Source organism: Neocloeon triangulifer, unplaced genomic scaffold (assembly GCF_031216515.1).
Source record: "Neocloeon triangulifer isolate White Clay Creek 2 clone unplaced genomic scaffold, ASM3121651v1 ptg000012l, whole genome shotgun sequence".
NCBI lineage: Eukaryota > Metazoa > Arthropoda > Insecta > Ephemeroptera > Baetidae > Neocloeon > Neocloeon triangulifer.
In genome coordinates, this window is record NW_026775554.1 from 3,796,914 (window position 1) to 3,815,583 (window position 18,670).

The 18,670-nt window shown below is 35.4% G+C and overlaps 1 protein-coding gene across 1 annotated transcript in view; it reads right to left on the reverse strand.

Moving 5' to 3' along the window:
- The window catches only part of LOC132198208 (noggin-2-like), a 23,261-nt gene extending 7,215 nt beyond the window's left edge, over window positions 1-16,046 (reverse strand). The window contains exon 1 of the mRNA XM_059622091.1: window positions 15,823-16,046. The gene's annotated coding sequence lies outside the window, so the exon portion shown is untranslated. The remainder of the gene's footprint in view (window positions 1-15,822) is intronic.
- Window positions 16,047-18,670: the final 2,624 nt, after the last annotated feature.

Below are 18,670 nucleotides of genomic sequence, written 5' to 3' on the forward strand. Positions count from 1 at the left end.
TTTATCGGATTAAATTTGAGACAACATTTATATATAGTTTTGTTCGCGGTGATATTTTTTCATAATCGTTGCCAATGACTTTTGTGATAAAAACTGGAAATTTCAAGAGATGGAAACTTAATAAGTGCGGCATGCGATGATAATTACAATTCGTCTGTCTAGAATTGATGTTTGAACTGGGCGATCTGGAAAATCCAACTTTTATTTGCTTACTAGCCCCTTCACTTTTCAATCAGTATATATAATCAAACTTTTTTTATACATCTACTTTATGGAGAACATTGATTGCCGAAAGATTTGATTAAAAAGTAAACCTCATGGTCAGCTTAAAGTCAGAGTCCAAATTATTATTTTTAGACAATTTTTCTTATTTAATGTTTAAGTCAGTTTCAAATTTCTAAGAGAAAATTTGGCAATATTAATTAAAAATTACATTGCTGAATATAGTATTTTTTGAGAAGCTTAATATTAAGAAAAATTTATAAGCTAATGTATATTGACGGACTAATTCATAAAATATGAAACTAAGCAAATAATAAATGATTAATTAGGCCAGGATTATTCATAGGCAGATTCATTTTTATTAATTTGAAGATTAAGCGATACTGAAAATCATTTTAGAAATATAAAAAAATTAAACAATTTCCCTCCCATGCAAAAAAATTCATCGGCAAAATTTTGATTATTTAAATTTAATTTAAATAATAATCTCCTCCATGACATCTTCCTTTTCAGTTAAATGTCAAGCAATATTTTATTATTTGTTGTAAAATAATCAAAAGTTAGTACAAAATTTGCAGAATTTGAATTGATTGCAGAGCTTCTTCTCAGAACTTCACTACTTTGATCACTTCTTAGAGATATTAGCCCCAGCACTTTGCACAATCAACAAAGCTTGAATTGCCGTTGAGCATAATGGATTGATTAAAAGGCTCATTGTTGGATATCAGCGTTCTCGGCGGCTCAAATGTTCGTACTCGAATTACGGCAAGTCGCAATCAATACACAGAGAGAGAGAGAGATGCTTTTTTCAATAAACCTGTCTCGGGTCGGGCGAGCAGAATAACAGATTGAGATATTATCTTATCCGCAGCGTGCGAGAGAGCTCTCTTTCACACACCACTCTCTCGCTCGCACTCCGTTTTCCACGCTATACGCTGAGCGCAAGTGAGTAATAGTTCCCTATATTTAAACCGGCGCGCCGTAAAAATCTTTAAAGTTACATATCGATACACACACGACTCGCCATTCTTTCTCTGCTGATTGGTAAGCCGAGAATTACCTAATGTGTGTGCGATTGTCTGCTGCTCATTGCCCTGCCCTTATCAAGTTGGCGCTAAAAAATTATCTGGCGTCGCGTCAAACGGGTGTATAAATTATATACCGTGGGCGATTTTATCTCTTTTTTTCCAGGACTTTAATTATATTAACACTGTGAGCCTGCACGTTTTTTTACCATAAATAAACACACAAAAAAAACATACGCTATGGAATTGAGAAAGTTTTTGCAAGGATAAATAATTAAAAAATTTGACAGAAGCATCTTTTGGTATAAATGCGAAGAATAATTTAAGTTTTAAGCCAAATAAAGCAATTACAGAAACGGGCTAGAGGAGGATAATTATAATATTTTCCATCGTCTTGTAAGAACAATGAAACAAATCAAATTTACAAAATTTGGTCTTTATCCTGTTTTTTTTTTTTTTTTTTTTTTTTATATTTAGACAAAATAGATGAGAAATGTTGTTTTCAGGTTGTTTTATTATTTTTTTGTCAATTGGTGTTGGGGGAGAGAAATATAAACTATCATCTTCTCCTTCAGGCTGTAATATTCAAACCTGCGTTGAACCAACCATAATTTGTTTGCAAAACTATCAGTTTTATTATTATTATTTATTCTTCTCGGTCAATACAAAAATTTTAAATTGGAAAAAAGAGAAGAAAGGGTTTACAACTAGCAGATGTCTGCTAAAACGCCCGACATCAAAAGAGACACGGCCGCCGCGAGTGGAATTTTCAAAACAAAATGAAAAAGGTCCTTTTTGTGGGCCAGGAAAAGTTTGAATATGAAACTCAGTAACATATATTTTTTTCGTTAAAAAAATCATACAAATGTAAATTTTCATGTGGAAGTCAAAGTTTCTTTAAATAATATGATTTTTTAAATTTAGAGGTAAAAATTGAATTTTATAAACATTAAAAACTTGAAAAGAAATAAAATAATTTTTGCATGTTAAATTATCAAAGAACATACTTTGCAGGGCAATCCCAACTACAGTTTCTAGGTTCTGATGATTTTTCGAGTGTGGTCCTTGTGAAAAAGTTGCAGTAAAATGAAATGATTGTTTGTTTGTGGGGTCAAAATAGGTTTCCAGATCACAGACATGAAACTTATTTCCTGCTCTACACAACGCCATCGAATTTGGTGCAGTCTAGAAAGTCCGTTCCGAACCGAAATCCACCGCGTAGCTTCGTTAACATTTTTTGTGACTGCCGCCGAGAAAAGTTTGTTTTACTAGAGGCCGAGATGGCATCGCTCAGCGTTTTTCTTATCGCAAGGAAAAGTTTGTTGAGATGCCGTGTGTTTTTTATTGGCGTAGTACTCGCCTCTCTCTTGCTGGTAAACAAGGGAGTATCATATAGTAAGAAGTTATAGTAAATTCCTGCACCACGTGATCTCGCTTTGGCCCACGGCGCAGCATCCCTTGTATGTATGTTTTAGCCCGATCGAGCCGGCCGGCGGCACCAAGAGAAAAGATAACTCGCACAGTTTCGCCCGTTTTTTGCTCGCGCCGGGGAGCACTTGGAATCTATTTCAGAATTTTATCAGGTCGTAAAACGAAATTAAAGTGCACACGCCTATTTATGTTTGGCCATGAGAGAGCAGAGGACTTGGAGCAGAAGCTGCAAACTTATTTGCTCTGCACGCAGGAGGAAGCGGTTTTGGAATTATGTCGGGATTAAAATAAGCAGCCAATCAAAACCAACGGAGGCTGCTGAGCTGCGGTGTGAGTTGAGTTCAAGTTGAAACTCACTTTTATGAACATTTTGCAAATTGAAGAGAGAGGAATTGCTGGAAACGAAATTTATAACTGACAATTCGATCTAGTGCCAGTTCAATAGCGGTTCAAGTTTGAAATCTTGAATAAAATGTTCAGAAATTCAAATAAAAATTTGCGTTCAAAGTCCAAATATAATAAAATTTGATCAAATTAATCAATTTGAGAAAAATTACTAAAAAAATTGGAATTTTTAATTGCATCCTAACAAAGATTGAAAAAAATAGCTTTGTGCTTTCTTTCCGAAAAGGATAATAATTGAATATTATTTTCTTTTTGAATTTAATTTAATTAGAGTGAAATTGTAATTGCATATAGTTTAAAATTCATCTTGATTTAAATAAAATGATAAAAAACTTAATAAAATTCAAGGCAATTAGCTGTCGGAGAAAGACTTTACTGTTCATCTGGAAAATTGAGATTTAAAAGGAAACGCGGCTTGAAAGTGGTTTTGCTGCTGGGAAGTGGATAACGTGTCTGTTGCTACTTTAGATTTGAATGAAATTATGGTAATATCCGGGTTTGATAAATCACAAGTGCGGCGGCGGCGGTGTGTGTGTGTATGTGTGCGCGATAATAATTACATCTAATTGAAGACAGGCAATATCAATTATGCGCGGCAGTGCCGTGTTTGCGTTCGATTTCACGGATTGGTAGGTGGCAAGAACGACCGGTCGCCATTAATTGTGTAGGAGAACTGGCCGTGAATGCACTTTTTCACTCGCACTCCAATTATTTATTATTCAAACGAGCGTCTTTCCACCTTCATTAATAATGCAGAGAACTCGCCTTGAATTGATTTAAATTCGAGTTGCATCTCTCGTAAAAAAAACCACATTATAATATTTTCAAATATTATGATTATACTTTGATATTTGACATGTGTCGCGCGGATTTAAAAGCGACCACTACTTCTTGTTTAGGGGATTTGCAGGGACAGAAAACCTGACAACTTGTTTCGCAGCGATTTTCATTTGCAGCTTCTCCTCTTTCACTTTTCTTGCGCGCCGAGAATCAAAGGATTAAGTTTGCGCGCGCGTGATATTTGCTGTTCAAGAATGAAAAGCAAGACGAGCCTTCTACGAGAGAGAGAGAGAGGCAGGGGATCTTTTGACACGCGGGTTTCGAATTTGACAAAGGAATATAATGGTGGCGCCAGCAGATGAAACAAGATACACGCCGTAGACGTACTGCACGCAGCAGCCAACAGCTCCAGCGGTACATAAGTTTTCGGTATTTTTTTTTTTAGATTGGTGAGAAAAATGATACTTTTTTGTTATAAAATATAAAAAAATTTATAAAGAGGGATCTTTGCGCTTTTTTATTTTTGGGAAGAAGGTTCAAAGCCAGGTCTCGGAGAAGTAAAATAATTTTACATCAATTTTTCCACTTTTTTCAAAATGAAACGTCTATTATAATTAAGGTAATTTATGTTAATATTTTATTATTATTCATACTTTATCAAATCAATTTATAATTAGAATGTGAATTAATTCCGTGGATATTAAGAAGAAAACATTATACTGAGTAATACGGCTATCGTTAAGATTACATGATTATATATTTGTTTGTATGATTATTATATTTGTGTCTACAGGTAGAGTAACAAATTAATAATAATAATAATAATAAATGATTGAAATTAAATAAAACAAGTTTCAAATATTTGTATTATATTTAAATAAATAGTATTTTAAGTAAATATATTTATTAAAAAAAATATTTTAATACTTTATATCATAAAAACAATGAACAGAAAAATTTATTGTTTGGTAAAATTAGTATTTATATACTGCTTTCAACAATTTATTTTTTTAATAAAATCGTTTCAGTTAAACATGAGAGTAAATTTATAAATTTTAAAATGCAAAAATCAGGCATTAAACCAATATTTTTTTTTTTTTTTAATTATTCTTATTTAATAATAATATATTGCATCAAGTTAAGAATTATATTAGAGAGCTTTCTGGGCTTAAATTTAATTCAATTAGATATATTTACATAGGCTTACGGCTTGCTAAATAATGCTACTGTTTACTGTAATCAATGTCGTCTATACTTGAACTTGTACATATGTATGTAAAACTTTTGGAAACTTTTGTCATTAAATAATATTGAGAAAAAATCAGAATAACCTACAAATTTTTTTCTTAAAACCTGCAGAATGACTATATAACTCACAGATTGACACACAATCTTAATAAAATCTTTAAATTTATGGAAGCGAATTTTACTATGGCAAAGTTTGAACAGCTACATAAACATTATGCATGCTTTGCTTTCTGCAGCTAATTTCATTGCACCATAAAATTTAACTTTTCTAGTACTACATCTAAAATAGTTTTGGCGACGACGTAAGTCTCAAGGCGACGTCGACGCCGGGCTCGTCGGCGCGGTGCTCACGGGCCATTTTGTATGTGGGGGCCACACGCACACGCATAAACACATAGAGCTGAGGTTGGACGGACGGACGGGCGCGCATCGCTTTTACTTTCAGCTCTTGGAAAATGAGTGATTGCCTGCTCTGGTCGCAGACGTCTCAGGTTAAAAAACGTGGGGGTGTTTTCTTGGTCTTATTTCCACAGCAGCAGCAGCAGCAGCAGCAGCCAGACTCTCGCGCCGAGACCCACCCATGCGACTCGTGTGTAGGTATGGAGCTGGCGCCAAACGTCTCAGCCGCGGAGCCACTCAACTTATCGCCATTCAAATTTCAATCAGTGTCAATTAGTCGTCGGGCCTTATTGTTCTGCGCGCAGATAACCAAAACCATCAGGCGGTGAAATGAAAAAATAAAAAAATAATAAAAAAATTAAGAGCTGCCCTTTGCCGCCAAAGGTCGCCCATTCAATTCTGCTGCGCCGCCAATTCTTGTTGCTTCAAGTAGCAAACATAAAAAACGCCTTTCTTCGCAAACTTTATGACGGCAGTAATTATAAATTTAACACAGCAATTGTGGGCAAACTGAGAGAAGCTGCAGCGCTGCCGCCGCCACGGCACTCATACTTACTGCGAATATAATAAATTGCGCGTTTTCTTATTTGGCGTGGTGAAAGTGTTGCAACTGTGAATGAAATTAGGACTGTAAAAAGTATTGAGTATTCTACGTCTGGCGTTTGCATTAGTTAATAGTGTGGAATTAGAAATTCAAAAATGGCGTGTTTATTTTGGTTTTCCACGAAAGTTTAATAGGCGTCAAAATTTATATAGGAGGAGACAAAAGTTTCTAGTCTAAATCAAATGGAAATGGGGGCTAAATTTTTAAATTCATCAATGAATCAAGCTATTTGTTTGGTTAAGTAATCTTTAAAAAATTAAAGAGGCTTTAACTTTCCGGTAAGCGCAGGAAATCTTTGCGTTTTGGCCAGGTCAATTGGATAACTTTAATGAGGGCTACTATATAATTTTTTAAATAAAATATGCTGAAATTCTATGGAATTTAAATGAAATTGTATCAATTTAATTGCAGTACAATTATTTCAATAACCTAGAGTTCCGCAAACATGTTGTGTTGAAATTTTTTTTTTTATTTATTAAATTTTAATTTAAAAATATTTTCTTGGTGGCACAAATATATCAGTTGTAAAATATATGCGATCCATAAAGCAGCGGATACTACAAATTAGAGCAGCAATTAGTCAAGAAGCCACTGTTTTGCATTAACAAAGAGCAGCCGCTTGAGTTAATAAAAGCATGGCAGCGGCAACTCAAATTCAATTAGCCCCGACCGTAAAGCAATAAAACTGTTAAATCAGCCATCACTTTAAACCACGCCGCGGCTGCAAATTTGAATGGAGACGAGAGATACCGCCGATGCAGTGTCGGACTTTCAGTTTATTTTATATATAAAACATCATAAAGTAAAAATTTCAGTTTTAAAAGAGTTTTCCAAAATTTGCTGTATGGACACAACGAATTTAAAAATATTTGTAAATTGTAAATTTAACCTGCAGCCTGAAGATTTACGCGTAATTTATTAAAGAAAAATAGAAATTTATAATTTTGGAATGCAAGTGATTCATCTGTTTGATTTTTGCCTCAATCGTCTTTTTTTTTCATTCTTTTACAAACCAACAAACACAAAGTTGAAAATAATTAGCAGTATCTGAAGGCTGCGTTAATTAGAACTTTGTAGCTACAAATATAATTAAAAGTTCAGTGCGTGGTTCTGGGCGAATTAAAATTAAAAATCCCTTCGGTGGCCCCCCTGCCGCTTGCACAGCAGTACACTCTGCTCGTATATAAAGCTACAAGTCTCTATACACACACATATTCATCTCGAGCAGCATCACCCACACACAATCATCTCCTGATGGACTCGCTCGCTACAGGCGCCATGCCCATCGCATAGTCGAGCATAAAAAAGTTGCGGCAAATTTGATTACAATGGCTCGTTTAATAAAGCAATGAAAATTCATGGAGCATTAACCTGTGCACGCCGGCTGATGCTGGCAACGCGATACTGCGAGCGCAGAAATAAAAATAAACATCACTTGAATCTCGGCGCGCACTTGCATGGGTTGTATAATAAAATTTTTGCTCGTTAGCGTTCCGAAAAACGGACGAAAACGCCGCTCGATCTCGTTTTTTTCTCCTTCAAGAAGTCTCATGTGAAAGAAAATTATGTTTTTCAAATAAGGAAATTGCTATACGGCTGCTGCATCTGTTAAAAGCGCATATTATTTCTTTTGTATATTCACCGAATGAATGAAAAATTCCACTGCACAATTTATCACATTTGCGAATCTTTCCTCATATTTGCGGAATGACTCAACCTCTTTCATAATAAAATCTGCTGGAAATAATTTTCTTCACGCCGGTTTATTCGCTGCACCGAAAGCAGACGGCGCTCAATTAAAACCAGGCCGCCGCGAAACTGCAGAATTTCCGGGACCCTTAATTGTCGCACCAGCCGATTTGAAAGAAAAAGACTCATCATTTTCCTAGAATCGCAATCGCTTCTTTCTTATCGCTCGTTCTCCTATGATGCTCATTGTGCGTTTTGCCGTTGGACCAACTCTGCACGAAAATAAGATTATCTCTTGTGCGCGAGTGAAATGAGCAGATTTTGAGTGCATGTTGAGAGATATTTCAGGACTCATGTTTGCTCTCAGCTTGGAACTCGGCCGGTTAGATCTGGAATTTGGAACTGCGCTCGTTTATCTAATAGTTTGGGCAAAAAATATCAAAATGCAGTGTCTGAGAGTGAGATCAATCACTCTCTATTTTTGTAATCACACTTGAGTATAGCGAGTGATATGAAATCAATTAAAAATTGAACTTTGTCTTTTATAATCATCGTTGTCTCTATGCTGCTTAAAGGTTAAGTTTGGGTTTAAACAATTATCAATTTGCATAATCAATTTTCGATATTCCGATGGTGAAACTCAAATTAATTTTGCTTATCATTGGAGTAAAAAGTAAAAATATGTTGAGAGAAATTAAATAATTTTAACAATGTTTGACAGCCTTTCTAATTGCGAATTTGAAAAACATATAATCTTTCTTTTTCAAGGACGACAAAAAAAATTATCAACAATTTTGGAGTAAATATATATTAATTTTTTATTATTAAATTATTCTCTCGGTAAAATAAACTAATAATTTATTTCCTTAAAGGATAGTTGCAAAAATGAAATGCAATTTTTTATCACAGCAGGAAAAAATTTAGTGCGCTGTAACAAAAGCCACTTGAGTCAAGTTATAAGCTCCGGAGGATGAGTCGATGACCGTCTGTCGTCAAATTAGCACACCATGACCTTATCGCAAAGTGAAAAGCTTCAACGCTGGCCTTTTATGCTCATAAAATAAGAGGGTGATATTTCAGATTTTCCCGGCGGAGACCAGGCAGACACAACCGCATTCAGGTTGGCCCATCCCCGCCGGAGGTTTCGCAGAACGAGAGATGCTCAAATGCGAAATATTTGCGCTCAGTCGCTACTGAATCGTGATAAAATCCTCCATCCGCCTGAGTATCGGATTTCGTTGCGCAGCTCCACATAATTAAGTGTCTCTTTTTTTGTCTCGCACATTTTATTCTAAATAATAACCTCTCGTACATTTATAGACAGAAGCAGCAGTCTTCCTGTTGACAAAGATTGCAAAAGTGATGCTGCGGACGACGCCTCAATCCGAGCTGCTGCTGGAATGCGCGCGACTTTTGAAAACAATTTAATAGCTGAGACGGCGGCGGTAAATTAATAGCTCTCGCGCGCCTGATCCATCACGTCTGCCGTACAATGTTGAAGGGAAAAAGAACCGTGAGTGAATGTTTTTCCTCGCGCGCCCGCCGAAACGCGAGAGCATCATGCAAAGCTAAAAAGCTGCGGTGGCGCGCGAGAGAGATTTACAACGGCTGCGACAAACAGTGCCACTTTTTAGCAAGGAACTTGGAAGTTTTTTTTCGCTCTATCTGTTTTCGTCCGGCGCAAATAATCGGCGACTGCCAAGGCGCGGAAGTTGGCTTAGTTTTTTATTTCCTAAACGACTTCGCTCCAAGCAAGTGTTTAATAATTTATTACAAAGTGATGAAAAAAATTGGCAGCTATAAAAATAATAAGCATCTCGATTTTTATTTTTATGTCAAAATTGTGTGAGTGAATAAAATCCAGTAAAATTTATTAAGAATGTTCTCTTCTTAAGTGCCCTAATTCATTATAGAAATTCAATTGGTTAATCCCGTTAATCAAAATGTAGAATGAAATACCCTTTCAGCATTCTATGCGAACATTGCCAACAATAAATATCAACGCTGGTATAATCAGGTAGAAACAAAAAATATTATTTTGTGCACATTTAATTAAAAAAAATGGAAAACAAGTTTAAGTATAAAATTCAAATGCATTATTTATCAGAATAACATATGAATAAACATTTATCTGTGAAATATGTTGTATTTAGTGTTATAAAAACCGGTACGTAATATTATTTTAAAATAATATTCTAAATTAAGTTTAATTTTATTAGATTCACACCCCAGGACTTGTATATTGAATGCACTGGCGAATTGCTAAACACCACCTTTTCCAGGGTAGAAGTGTCCGTGAGATGGCTGAGATCGGTTTAGACAGTAAAATTATTATTTTAAGGCTATAGAGTTGTTGATGGGGTGGTAATATTTGTGTAGGAGCAAACTTTGGTCTGCACGCGCAGTAAGCAAAATGCTGCGATTTACAATTTTCCAGCAGCAGCAGCAGCAGCAGAGATGGAGAGATTTGAGAGCAAAGCAAAGCAGCAGTCGCGGACCTGAGCCGATGAAAGATAAAACCGAAAGTGTTCTTGCTCCACAGAGCTAACATGGTATATAAGATGGGCCAGACTAGTGGGGATAAGACAATCGTCGCCAGGGCTCTTCGGAGAGGGTGTTTGGACGGTCCTGCTTCCGAGAACACTTAAAGCAGATTATTGAAAAATCCTATTACGCGCGCAAGTCAACCTTTATTTTCGTACGGCGACAAATCGGCGGACACAGGGTGACAGACTGGTATGGAGCAGCAGGAGCACTACTTCTTTTCAACAGACACACCGTATAATATATAATAATGCAACCATCCATCCAAGTTGATGTTTTTATTTTCGTCTGGCGCTCCTCCTCCTCCTCCGCCGGCCGAGAAGAATGGGAAAGAAAACAACAAAATCGCGGCACAAAAGATTTTAGCTCTTTTCTCACGTTTCACTTTTATTATTTGTGCTGCTCACGCTGCGACAGGATCGAGCGGAGGAGAGTGCAGCCGAGAATATTATAAGAGAGCGAGACGCGCCAGAAGTATATATAAGTGCATAGCTTCGGTTGATGAGGCGCCTGTCTGAACGGCGCCACGGCACCTGCTCTCGCCGGCCAAACAATGGGAATTTCAGGCCAGCAACCCTCGTTTGAATACCCACTTAATTACCACGCGCCGCATCGGCGCGCGGCCCCGCGCCGAATCCAAAAACAAGGAATTCCACTTCGAGCGCGACCCGGATTTTCGCTGCGGTTTTTTGTTTCCGCTCTCGCACATATTTTATTTTCGCTCGTCCGCTTTTAGCAGTCAATCGCTCATTTCACATTGGCGCCGGCGGCGCATGGGGTGCAAAGTAATAGCCCTCTTAAATTTAGAACGGCCGACCGGTGACTTTTTTCCGTCTATAATCGCTCTTCATCATCGCTCGCCGCGCGACGACGGCGCGCAGCCTCAAGGGTGCGGTCGGTGGGGCCTTTGTTTTCGTCTCTATAGACAGATTTTTTTTCAGCTCTTTCGTGCGCCTTTATTAATAAACACCTCAAAAATAGTAAGGAACAAAAAAATGAGACATGTTTTAATTTGACTTGATATAGGTAAAAAAAATTCTGCTACAAAAAGTTGAATTTAGCGTTTCATGCAACAAGACAAAACAAAACAGAAAGAATTGAGGTTTTTTTACCTCAAATTTAATGATAAAACAAAACAATGTTCCAAAAGCAAGTTACCATAATTTATTTATATTGTAAAAAATACATGTAAACATGTATTTTTTATCGGTTCAAAATTTTTGATAAATTCATGTTGATATTGTTTTGAAGAATTCTCTGATTGTTTACTATCATGCGAAAAAGCATTGTAGAACAGGACCAAAAATGGCATATCACATATATTTCTATTTCTTATTTTAATTAGACCTCTACCCTGGCAAAGGTGTCGCCGCTCTGCATTTAGTACACGTTTGTTAACATTTGAAATATAGAAATTGAAAGACTAAGGTAATTTATTAAAATTGGTGTTTAAAGTTTAATATATTAATAATAAGTTTCATTTAAACAATATTAACATATTTTTTAAGAATTAATAATTATCCTTTGTGCTTCAATAAATTAAATATTTGCTTACAAATTTTAATTTATTAAAGGAAAAATTTTAAAATTAATATTGATGTTACGGTACATACATTTGTGCTAATTGTTTTTATTTTATAAGTGCGAAAAATAATATTTTAAATTGTATCTGACTTAAATGCTTTATCATCTCATATTAAATTGTTAACAATATTCAGATCATGCACGTAATGTTAGATTTCATTACTCAGATATAAACCAGCATTAAATATAATGATTTAAGGAAAAGAAAAAAAATGCAGAAGTGTACTGAATTGATTATAACTAGTACAATTAAAGGACGATTGCAAAACAAAGATCTTTCATTGGTTGATTGATTAGGGTATAATTTTCAAATCTTTGCTCTTATTTTGAATCCATGTACATCTCAATGAGCTCTATTTTAATCACTTTCCTTAGTCATTTTATAGCATAGCCAAGCAAATTTTTTATGCTTTGTGCTACTATTATGTGAAAAAGCATTGCAGAAAAGGACCAGAGCTGGTATTATTTTGTTTCGTTCTTGGATTAAAACAATTTCCTCCTGGCAAGCACTCCTTAAACGCTTTTGAATCTCTCTTCCAGTTATTTCGTCGAAAACTGAAATTATATTTTCATAAAAATTATTCAGCTTAAAATGTCGAAAAATATAATGATTTATATCAAATTTTCTAAATTTTAATTTCATTATTTAAAATAACAAAACTTTTTAAAATTTTACATTAAACTTAGATTATTAAATACTTTATGTGCACACCAGCGGCATTTAAATGAATTAACTATCAATTTAAATATTAATTTCAACGTGTCATTAATGAAAGAAAATTACTCGGCTTCTTCTGTTGAAGATTTACTCTCTGGATTATATAATTATATATTTTATTTTAAGAAGGAGCCAACCCCATTCAACGCGAGTGGCGCGCAGACAGCGCTAATTAAGACGCGCGGTAATTCACTTTTATCTTGATCAAATCGCAGGGCAAACACGAAATAAATATTTGCCGGCGACAAACAGCGCGCACACAAAGTCGCCAGCCAGGAGAGCAGAGCAAAATAAAAACGCGTTGGCTCTGGCTGGCGCTTGATGCGTTGGGCGAACGAAACAAGAAAGGCGCCACCGAGAGGGACACACACTCCACACTCATGTCAGTTGAAACACATTAAGCCACTTTTATTTCGAGTGCTTTAATTGCAATGCCGTGGCTGCTGCTTTTGGTGCTAAATGCAGACGGCGCGAAACAGAGACTAGCTCTGCTGCAGCACACGAGAGAGACGCGTCGGTTCATTTTTTTTTTTTTTTTTATCTCGGATCACTCGAAAAAGCAATCATATTCGTCGAATTTAGAGCGAGAAGCCGGATAATTTTAGCTGCTGGTGGAGAGGAAAGAAAAGTTCCAGTGCGGACTAGAAATAAAAACTTTGTTTAGTTTGAAAATTTTCGCTTTGAAAGAACCACTTCCGGTTTTTGCGGTTGCCAATGCGAAAGAAAAAATATAAATAAAACAAAAAGGTTTTGGGGTTTGCCTGATACGTCATTTGGAGCATTAGACAAAATTTTAATAGGAAATGCGTCAATATGAGCTCATCAAATCGTTATTTCCTGAGAAACGTGAGGTTAAGCATATTTAGCTATTCAAAAAAATATATAATATTTTTTTAAGCTCTTTAAATTATTGTTATTATATTAATTAGCTTGAAAATTAATCGCGACCAACAATTTGGTATATAAGTATTTTGTGGCACTTTAATTTATCACACTTTAATTTTTTTGTAAGAATAACCTGTAATAAAATTTGTATAGGACAAGATATTTATATGTTAAGAAAAGAACACAACATGAATACCATAAATTAAATTCTTCTTCATGTAAATATTGAAAATTATTGTAAATGTAGGTTAAAATTTTGAATAAAATTAAATTTACCTTGAAGAGCATCAATCAAATTTATAAACTTCATTAGTTCTTGGGGGTTGTGAAACTTAAAAATCACTAATTAAACGTTGTTTTAATAATATTTGTAAAACATTTAAAAACGATTTACCATTTTTCTTGTTTATTTATAGCAAATATCCTGTTATTTTTAACGTCAGCAATGCGCATTCTTTAACATATAAAAGGGAACTGAATATACTGACACCGCTGGCGGGAAGAAAGAAATCTTCTGTATTTTTCTCTCTTGTCGTCGCGTAGCAGCATTTTTTGCATTTGAGTGCGCCTTTGATATTCTTCTGCAAAACTATCCCACTGCTATCACTGACAACCATCAATTAGATGACAGCTTTTGCGGCCGGCGCGAGAAAAGCTGCAAGTGCATTGATTGGAGCAGAGAAGCATCAATTGAGGAAAATCTTATATATTTTACAATTTTTACTTCATAATCTAATATGTAAACTCTTCGCATGCTCATTTTTTCGCGAGATGGTCACCCATCGCCGAGTGAGAAGTAATTAATTCCAATTGTGCTGATGCCGCGCGCGTTAAATGCGATTAATAAGCAGCTTCTTAAAGCATTATAAGCGGTTGTTTACACAAGATCGAAGCATCGATTTTCAACTCGAGCGAATTGTGGCTGCAGACATGACACACACGGCGATGCGTGAAGGTATTAATTTTATATTATACACCATCATCGTTACGAAGAGTATTATTGTTTTATATGTGCACAAGAACGCCGTCCGCGATTTTATATTGCTCTTCTGGCAGCGCGTTTCGCAGCGATTTGAAACGAAACGAAAACCACATCCTAATTGTAGAAGCTTGCGAAATTTCATTAAAGCACCTTGGAATGGATTTATACTTCAAAAATAAACATACCATAAATTGCCAATAAATATAATGATAATTAAATCTAAGTTTTTTTTTTATAATACAAATGTTGAGATTTACATAATAATTATGGTGGTTTTGATAAAAAAAATTAATTTGCAACAACCATATTTGAAGATTTGCTAGAGAAATTTTAGTTTCAGGTTTTGGCAAAATGTAAGAAATAAAATCTAAAATTAAAATAAGAAACTTTTGAAATTTAAAAATACTGAGATAATATTATCATGGATTTCTGCATCCTGCTTTATTTTGGCGAGAGAATAATTTTGCATATTTTTAATTTTCTTAAGAATGACATTTTTAATTCATCAACAAAATTCTAAACTTGAACAGCTTTCAATAATTTGTTTTTCGGATTTCTTAACGATTGCTTACAATGTACACAATTTTTACCTCACAGAGTAAAATTTTTAAAGCATCCTTACAGGTGTTTTGAAAACAGTAAAAAAATCAGAACATGTTGATAGGCTGTTTAAATTACGTTCTCAAAGATCAAGATTTGCAACACTCTGTTGAAAATTTAGCTGCACTTTCAGCGAGATTATTTTTCAGTCGCTTAAGTGGTTTGCAAGAAAGTATATATTCTGCTCGAAATGAAAAACATTTAAAAAAGAAATCATATACACATTGAAACAATTGCGTAAAATTGTAATACGCTAAAGTGCCTCCTTGCAAAACAAAATTACCCTGCTCCATATATACAACAAGACGGCGCACTTCTATAACACATAAAATAATATAATCTGTGTGAAATAATTTCAAAACGCATAATATCGAGAGTCAGTCAAAGTAGTGTACTTAGCGCGCAACACACACGCTCGCGGCAGTAAATAAAAAGGAATAAATAAATCTCCGACAGACACCCAAGTGTCGAGAAAAGTTGAAAAGTATATAATTCAGAGTTTATGCGGAGGATAATGAAATAAAAAAATACATTAATGGTTTGCACCGAGTTTGGAAAATAATGAAAGAGTGAAATGAATCGCCGCGCGAGTGGAAAAATACCCACCCATGCATCGAGCGATTCGCGCGCGCTCACACCTCGCTTCTCTCTCTTTCTGATTCTGGTCGTGTATGTATAATTAAGCAAGAGCTAAAAAAGGGCTTACCTTGAGCCGGTCAGGGAGAATGAATGGGGCTCGGCGTTACTCGGGGACGCAGCCGGGTTCGCCGGTGTCCCATATTGCAAAGCGTCCGGCGGACATGCCGTCCCGAAAGTAAGAAAGAACAAACAAAGTCGGCTGCACGACGAGAGCAGAGGAGGCGCGGGCGCGTGGTCCAGCCGCAATGAGAGATCCGCGCGTACTACGACCGCGAGAAGACTCACTCGGCGTGCGAGTGCCAACGAAAGAAAGAAACGAGCAACCTCCGCTCGGGCCTGCGCTGCCTGCCGATCCCACGCCATCTCACGGACACCACTACCCTGGCAAAGGTGCCGCCGCTGCATTCAGTACACGTCTCGGCAAAGGGTGGGGATTCGGAAAAATAGAGCCTGAAAGACATTATTTAAGGAATTATATTTAATAAAATTTCTTTCGTTTTTAGTTTTATTAACAAAATTTATAACATAATTTCTTTAGATTCATATCCTTTTGCGCTGTTTAAATAAATTTTTAAATCAAATATTATATCAAAAGGGAATTAATAATTATGCTGTGGGCAATTTTTTGTTGAAATTGTACACAATATTGAGTATGCTTGCTGTTGGCACAATAATATTATCTTAAGAAGAATTCACAAACGCCTTAAACAGGCTGAGCAAATTTTCTCATGAATGAAAATATTTACTAAAAAATTTCAAATGCTTTTTTAAAAAATTAAATTTAAATTTGTATTTGAAATTAAAAAAAAAAATAATTAAAAATATATTTATTCATTCAATCTCAATTACCCTAATTCGTCTGGGGTGAGTCGATTCAGTAAAATTTTTGACGTATGTTAATTATATTTTGTCTTCTTAAAATGCTTTAATCAACAAAGATTAAATTCCCTCATCCTCAGAGCCCAGAGCCCGTGCGCATTTCAAACTTTTGCTCATCTGCTGATTATAATTTTATTTTCAATTTAAATTTTGATGAACAATGCCATCTGCATGATTTAAAAAAAAAATTGAATTTTTCACGATTGAGGTTGATTCATTGTGATTTGAATTTAAAATCGGCTTTTCCTCGATGGGTTTTATGAGTTATTTATTGCTTAAGAAAAAACAATTTCCTGCTTTACATCTTTTGGCTGCAACCATAATTCATGAGCTGCAAAATTATTTAGACAAGAATTAGAACAAAAATCAATATTCTAAAAATAATTTTATTTCATATTAGCAATTTTTTTGTGAAAAATTATGAGAATTTGAATTTATGCACAAAACGATTTTAAATACAAATTTACACTTTGATTCCATTTTTTTTTTAACAAATTAATATTTATAATAATTTTAGTCAGAATATTGAAACGTGTGATGTGAGCGTACCTTTCTCAGTCAGTGATTGTCGCCCATGAATTGCAGCTGCAGCCCACAGCCGAAACATGTAGAGCAGGATATTGATTTTTCTTAAACAATAAACAACTCACCAAACTCATCAAGGAAAAGTCGATTTTATATTCGAATTACCCAATTTGTTCATTGCTTGCTCTCAATAAATTTAGAGCTATTATTTATTAGAAAATAAAAGTTCAATACCTTACAGTATGAAATTTTAATAATTATTACTATAAAAAGTTAAAATTCGACACAACTGATGAAATTTTTTAAGTGAACGATTCCGGTGGTTGGAGCAGGGAGAGACAAGATTATTGCTGGCCACCCTAACTGAATGCGCAGATGATTTTGCAACACTATTCTCAATGATCTATTAATTAATTGATGACAAGTTCAATTAACAAATTTATTATCAAGAGGAAAAGGGACAAGGACATTTTTCTCTTTAAAAATTTTATTGTATCGCATTTCAACATTTAAAACCAATAATGAAAAAATTTATTTTAATTTTAGGTTTCTATCCTTTTTAAATTTTTAATTAAAAAAACAAAATTTGCACAGGACATTCAAAATGCTCATTGCAAGTATGTACAAATTATTTATTTTTTGTAAAATGCACAATCTCGAAGGCAAATGGAGCACTTTGTGAGATTGCACGACATTGAGGGGGCAAAAAAGCTACAACGACCTCAGCAAATAAAGGCGAGAAGAAAACGTTGCACGCGGCGGTAGAAAAGAAAACACAAGAAAATGTTCTAGAGGTCGACGGGGATACAGTTTTGCAGTGCACGATTTGATAACGGCGGGCGGGCGGGAAGAGAAGAAGTGCATGCATTTACATAAATCACCGAGAGAGCGATTCCATGCAATCAGCGTTCTTTCTACTCTGCTCTCTTCTCTTATTACAGATATAACTATGTGCGATATTGAACAAAATGATTTGCTGAAGGGACACTTTGCAAGTTTCGCAGTCGCGGAAGGGAGACGGAGGAAGTGATGAGAATAACGAATCGTTCGCAATTCTGAAAGTGCGCTTGCAATTTTTTTCGCCATCTATTCGTGGCATTAGCTGGAGAAATATGTATATATCGTTATTTGTTGTCATGTTGTTGTTGTCGCCGCCGCCGCGTCGATGTCGTTAAATTTTATATTCCGCTGCCGAAAACGCCAGAGTTGATTTTGCGTGCATAAAAATAATCTGGTGAGATATAGGTGTATTTACAAGTGTACACAGAGTGACCACAACTGCGGCTGGACGATGGCGGAAAGTGTTATTTTGATATCGGCAGCAGCAAAAAGAAGCAGAAAAAACGCACAAATAAAGAGATCACTGCAAAGCGCCCGCGAGAAGAAGCGGAACTTTGATAATAAAGTAAGAATTACGAGGAAAAAGTTTCAAGGTTCTCAGAATTCCAGACGACACCAGCGATATAACACGCCAAGCTTGGCAAATTCCTATTCAATACTATGTGCTGGCG